The sequence below is a fragment of the Cupressus sempervirens genome, chromosome 2, assembly GCF_028749045.1.
Source record: "Cupressus sempervirens isolate cs-2001-9-10 chromosome 2, ASM2874904v1, whole genome shotgun sequence".
NCBI classification, from domain to species: Eukaryota; Viridiplantae; Streptophyta; class Pinopsida; order Cupressales; family Cupressaceae; genus Cupressus; species Cupressus sempervirens.
Window position 1 is genome coordinate 661,982,792 of NC_143119.1, and position 7,007 is coordinate 661,989,798.

General features: G+C 34.6%; 1 pseudogene; it reads left to right on the forward strand.

Annotated features, from left to right (window-relative positions):
- The first annotated feature begins 5,919 nt into the window (after positions 1 to 5,919).
- LOC149575102 (large ribosomal subunit protein eL38z/eL38y pseudogene) lies at positions 5,920 to 6,094 on the forward strand (annotated as a pseudogene).
- The last annotated feature ends 913 nt before the right edge of the window (positions 6,095 to 7,007 follow it).

The window sequence follows — 7,007 nt, forward strand, 5'->3', positions numbered from 1 at the left end:
CTATTTGGTAAATCCTCTATCATAGAAGCTAAGAAAATCAAGATGTCCTTGGATTTTTATACTCCATTTTCTAGCCAAAAGATCATTGCCAATATATCAAAAATATTAATTTTTCCAACACCAAAACATTCATATCAAATAAGATTGTTAAGACTTTGGGTTTTTTGGTTGAGAAAGTCTCCTGTACTTACTTGGGGATTCCCTTCTTTGTGGGGGTCAGAAAAGTTGACTATTGGTCTACTATGGTAGAAAGAATTAAATTTAGGACCTCACCTTTGAAGGATAGGTGGCTATCATTATCTAGGAAAATTATGCTTATTAAATCTATTCTATTGTAATACCCAACTACTATATGTCGGTCCTCCACTAGATTGAGAAACTTATTCATGATTTCATTTGAGTAAGAAACTTTACTAAAAATAAGAGGATTCCTCTCATCTCTCTGAAACATGGATCAAGAGAAATTGCATGGAGGAATTGGTTTCCATAATCTTGCCCACAAAAACAAAACCTCTGGGGGAAAGCTTGTCTGGAAAATGTACACCAAGCCTAGATCTACATGGTGCCAAATCTTGTAGGAAAAATACTTGGATGATAGGTGTTCTTCCTGAATCATTTCCATTCTTGACCCTCCTAAGGGATCAGTAATATGGAACTTCATTATTAATTCTAGAGAGCTCATAATCAAGTACATATCTTGGGAAGTCAGCAATGGTCACAGTGTCAAATTGTGGTCAGATTTATGGAAAGGCCTCCCTCTAGACTCCTAGTCTGATAAATATGAGGATATCATTGCCATTATGACCAACTACTGGGAATCAAACTTGCTAGACTATGTACTGGCTATGAAAATATTCTAAGGAAAAGTGATCTAGAAGCACCCATCTACACTTCCTCTCAATGATCATTAGTCCAGCTTTCTCATAAATATTTTTCAACAATAGTGAGTATTCTTATCGAACCATGAGGAAAAACTAATTTGGGTTCCCTCTAAGGATGGAAAGTACTCAATAAAGGAAGGATATAATTCTCTTCAATAGATTGAAAGAAATAGCAATAAGAGCACAACACATTATTTCTGTTGGAACCCAACTGTCCTCACTAAAGTGGTCTATTTATGTTAGTTATCCCTCAAGAAGAAGATATTAACAAGTGATAGACTTTCAAATTTTGGAATTGAAGATCCTTTTAATTGTGTCCTATGCAGGGAAGAATTAGAAACAATGGACCATCTATTAATCAATTACAAATTTGCATAATCTTGCTAGTTGTTTGTCCTCAAGAAACTTAATGTGTTTACTTCTACCACTTTCACTTGCCTCTTGAAATGTATACCTTCATCAGTTGTTTGGACTATGTGGTGGGAATGAAATAAAAGAATTTTTAGGAAAGATGTCTCTTCCATTGATCAAGTTTAGGATAAAGTGGAAGTTTCTATTTCAGAGATAGCTAACTATAATTTATCCAAAATCAAATGCAATCGTTAATTTTCTCTTTGGGACAGTATGATTTTAAAAGAATGGAAATACATTTTCCTACCAGTTGGATCAATTCTAAATTGGAAATCCATTCATGCCAAAGATAGGTCCATTATTAAGTGGCATCTCCTTTTCGAGATTTTGTCAAAATTAATTTTGATAGAGCTTCAAGAGTTAATCCCAATATTTTTGGTATAGGAGTTTGTATCAGAGATTGGTTAGGCAATTTATTGGTATTTAAGGGTACTCCCCTTAATCTTGGCTTTGGCAAAGAAGGGTGGTTTTTCTAAAGTCCACATTGAAGGGGATTCGCTTGTGGTAATTAATGCATGTATGACCAAGAATATTCATAATTCGTATTTATGATATATTATGAATCAAACATGGCAATTACTTCGTTATTTTTAGGATATTTGCATCACACACATGCTTAGAGAAGGTAACAAGGTGGCTGACTACTTATCAAAACATGGATGTGATAGAAACTTTATTGAGTCTTTCTTAGCAAACTAGATCTCAAAATTGATTCCCAAATTGGAGAATTCAATATATTCTGAACTTGTTATTTCAGACTGAAAGTGTTCATCTCCTATTTCAGCTCCCCTTCCCTATCTTGTTGATGGGTGTTCAACTACTTTTTTTGTCATCTCTCTCTTTTCATTTTGTTTTCTGGCAAGGATACTAGGTTTTCCTCCATATATATATATATATATATATATATATATATATATTGCAATAGTTTGCCCACTTTTTCTTTCTTTCTTTTTTAAAATATATATTTGCAGCTTGTTGTTTCCAAATTCAATTGTGTAAAATTTTTCCCATAAACATTTGGGATCACATTTTGTGATCCATCATCTGTATGAACATGAAAGAGAGCATTAGAATCACAATCTATAATAAAACTCTATTATGTCCATCTTGATGATGGATAATAGAATGTGACCAAAATATTGATGCAAAAATATTGACACAATTGAATATAGAAACAACAAGCAACAAATCTCTTGAATTATAGAAGCCTATTGATAAGTAGAAGATATTTCCACACCAAGTCAGATTGTAATATTGCAATCATGATTTAACTGTTTAGTTTTTTAGTCAAACTCATTAAGACATGTCTCATTGTTGGTGTAAATAAGTATTTACTTATTACACTTACTTAAGTTTACTTAGGTTAATGAATTATTTAATTATTTTATATTATTTTATTTGTGAGACACTTGGGAGTTTGTGCACCCTTGTGAGTTGTCATAATGACATCACAAGGGGTCCACACCTCTTTTAAGCACATGTTGTCTACAACACAAGAATCTTCTACACACATATGACACTTTTTCATTCTTATCTATTCATCTAGAATGTTGGATAAGGTGCTTAGTTATCTTATCTTCTGGTTGTTTCTAGAGACATTCTAGGTGCCTCTTGAGAGGCCTTTATATACAGGCACTCCTAGTGTGTTTTAACATCACATTCTGAACAAAGAAATGTATTTGAACATACTCTAATTAATTGATCATATCCATTTTTGGTCTACTGTGTGCTTGTGTTAGAGTTCTTAGTTCCTGGGTAAATTTTTCCCTTAGGCAAATTCTTACATGGTATCAAAGTTGTTGGATACAATTGGTTAATTGAGTGTTGTCTCTGATGTTACACAAAATGTCATATTAGTCATCAGACAGAGTCTACTGAGCTCAAAAGGTAAGCATAGTAGTTTACAGAGTCTACCGAGCATTGTTGTATATCACATTGTAAAGATAGCCTCTACCGAGCTAACTTGGTTAACGAAGGAAGTTTAGTACTTACCGAGCTCACTCAGTGATCGAAGGAAATTGTGACAGAGTGTTTACTGAGCTAGGAAGGTAAGCAAAGAAAAGTTAGTATTTATCGAGCTGGGAAGGTAACCGAAGAAAAGTTAGTGTTTATCGAGCTAGGAAGGTAAGCAAAGGAAAATTAGTATTTACCGAGTTCACTCAGTGTCCAAAGGGAATTTGGAAAAGACAGTTTCTACCGAGCTCACTTGGTCATCTATACTTACCGAGTTCTCTCGGCGATTGAAGGGATGACACGGAGTTTGTTGTATTAACCGAGCTCAGTCGGTTAACATAGGAATTATTTTTTGAACAATATTAACCAAGCAGTGTCAGCCAGTAAAGGGATTTGTTGATTTGTAATTTTTTCTAGTCAACTATTGTATTTATTTGATTATTGGTCAGTGATTAGAGCTGACTAAGATAATCTGTAAGGTATATATGAAAGATCAAGTTGTGAATTCGTAAGATGTAAGAGTTTGGATGCATAAGAGTGCGAATGTATGGATATGGAATAAGTGAATATTGAAGAAGTGTGATGAAGGATCAAACGTTTTGAAGGAGCTGCAAAGTTGTATGTGATCAGTAAGGATCCAGTCAAGCATAACAGAGATCTGCAATCAGCAAAGATAAGTTGCACATTATATCAGGTCACTTCATTGTTGCTTTCTAACCATTGTAACAGTGAACTCAAAATCTCTTAACAGAGTGGGTTTAACAACCCTATTGTAAATCCTCTAACAAGGTGACAGTTCAGTTGAATTGTTCTAAAGACCTCTAGCAAGGCCACTCCTAACAGGGTGATTAAATCCTCTAATAGGGTCACACCTAACAGTGTGTTTTGTAACCTTTAATAGGGTTGGCTCCTAACAGGGCTCACTTCAGAAGAGTGAAAAACAGTAACTAGTTACATTGGTGGTTTTTCCCATATTGGGTTTCCACGTTAAATCTAGTGTCTCTAATGTTCATGATTGCTGAATTGTTTTGGTTATCAGTTCTTAATAATTATTAGTATTTGCTACATTATCAAGTTTCAGTAATCTGTAACTAAGATCAAGGTTTCAGACATCTAAGGGACTGTGAAATGTTTTTGTGGTAACTGATTCACCCCCTCCCCCTCTCAGTTACTCCATTCTCATTTCCAACAAAAGCAACTTGGAGACTTTATCATCACATAGTTGTTTTGAGACCATCATCTTGCTTCATCACTGCTGTCTACCTCTAGAGTATCACAAAAATTGGGAGTGTCTAGCATCAGATCTGACCTCACTATTGCATCTGGAATGCTGATTCGGTGAAAATCAGCTATAAAGCTACCTACCCTAGGCCAAAGTCGATTATGAGGCAAAATTTTTTTGCAAACCAGCACTCGAAGGACCGATTTGCAAAATTGGTATGATCATTTCAGATCTGTATAGTTAATTCTTAGATTTACTTTTGTTCATCTGCATCTCTACTATTTTTTCAGATTTGCTTTATTTTTTGAAAAAATTTTGGCCATGGGGCCATAGGAGAGATTTTTTGCAGGTAATGATTGAAGCTTGTTGGTGCAAATCTAATATTTCCATCACATTCAAAAGGTCCAAAAACCCCTAGATCAGATTTTGTTTCATCCAAATCGGACATTTGAGGCAAAATCTAGAGTGATTTGTTTTTTGGAGGCGCGGCGGTGATTTAGAAAAAAAAAAAAGTAGTAAAAATTTTCAAACAGTGATATCTTCCTCATATGGACTCCTTTTTGTGAGCAATTTTTTTTGTTTTGGGGTAGGATTTCATGATCTACACATTGGTGCAAGTGGTTTGAGATCTTTGTTTTTGAATTTTTCTGCAACTCCAAAATCTCAAATTTTGCCACTTAAAATGCTTGGTACGGGCTCATCTGGAGTCCAAATTAGGTTCCATTTTTTTTGAAAGTGCATTTTTTTTGTCTACTTTCCAGATCTACAATCACATTATAGGTTTAATAGATATAAATACTACTTTCAGAGGTAGGCCCTAAATTGGCAAGTAGTGATTCACACATGAATCCATCTTTGATGAAAATAAATCTTATTCTATATATATGTGTTATCACTAGTAGTCACCATCACCCAAGCCTGGGACCCCTGATTTTCTTAATTTGCCAATTTTTTCCATATTTTGTGGAACGTACATCAATGTAACCAAAGGAATGGTCAAAGTGAAAAAAATCCCCAACTATTTTAAAACTATGATTTCAACATTCCATGAAGCAAGATTTTAAGATAGTGGAGGATTATTACGTGAAGGACAGAATCCTCTATTTGGAGATAAGCTTGCTTTATACCATGGAGTGCAGATTTAATTTGGTGAGGAAATATTGTGCAAGGGACAAAATCCTTCACTCAGCAAAAAGCCCACTCCCCGTATATGTTGTACAGCAGAATTGGGCTAGTCATGGAATGTTTGATGAAGGATAAAATCCTTCATTCAAAGAAATTCCACTCCCACAAATTATGGAGTGCATAATTGCACCAACTGAGGAAAGTTTTCTTTAGAAGGCTAATCCCTGACTATTGTGAAATTGCATTTTTAACATCCATTCAAGGAAAAAGTATTAGAGGAGGAGGGGAGGTGCCATGCTTGGGTTGTCAGATTTTGAGTATTTCACAATGCCGAAGCAAATAAATGAAATCAAGGATTTTCTTCTCACTGCACATCGTAAAGATGCAAGGTCCATAAAGATTAAGAGGAGAAAAGATGTTGTGAAGTTGTATTTTTTACTCAAAGAAGGCTGACAAGCTCAAGCAATCCCTTCCACTAGGTTTGAATGTTCATGACCTGTAATTTTCCATAGAAGTGCAAGTTTTAACAGGGCCTTGGATATCTAAATGTGCTACTTTGTTTTAAGGACTCTCATTTTTTTTTGTGCAAGGATTTCTTTTTGACTTTAGCATGTTAAGTAGGTTCTAATAATGTTCAATGGTAGTTTTGAATGCAACCTTTTTCTAGTCTTCAAGGTGATCCTTCAAGCAGAAAAATCAAGGATAGATGCATTAAATGCATAGTGGGGGTTCTTAGGGATCATTTATTACACCCCACTCCTTCCTAAACAATCATGCATAGTGGGCATTTATTACCCACTATAGTAGTGGATTCCTTATTGCATTAATATAGATTCTTTTCCTTTGTCCTAACCCTAACTAGGAATGATGTGGCACAATCTTGGCCATCGATTATTGTGATCATCCGGGCCACTTGTTGTAATCAAGGACCTATATAAAGGCCTCATTTCTCATTTGTAAAGGGAGATTTTTTATGAGATTGTTGCTATGAGTTGCTGAAATAATAAATTTTTCATTGGAGTTTGGTGAATACTTGACATGTCTTAGTGCTTGCTTGTTCTCCTAAATTTCTTCAATTAGATTAAGTTTAGCATAGTCAATGTGTGGTGATTACAATGAAGAATATGATAATGTATTGATGAGTTCCTTTTGTTCATACTTTTGACATTTTAGTGATTCTAACTTGTTGTGTAAAGTTAGGCTAAACCTCTTTCATGCATATGCTCAACTTCTATCATTGATATACATTGTTCTTTATGATGGTGTATGTGGTGATATGAAAATCTTTGGCATAACCCTTGAAGATTGCATTGATTCATGCATAGTTGTAGTATAACTTGGTGAAGTGGAATTCAGTAAATTGAGGAATTTTTCCACTAGAATACTATTTGTTGTTATCACTACCCTTAGAATTA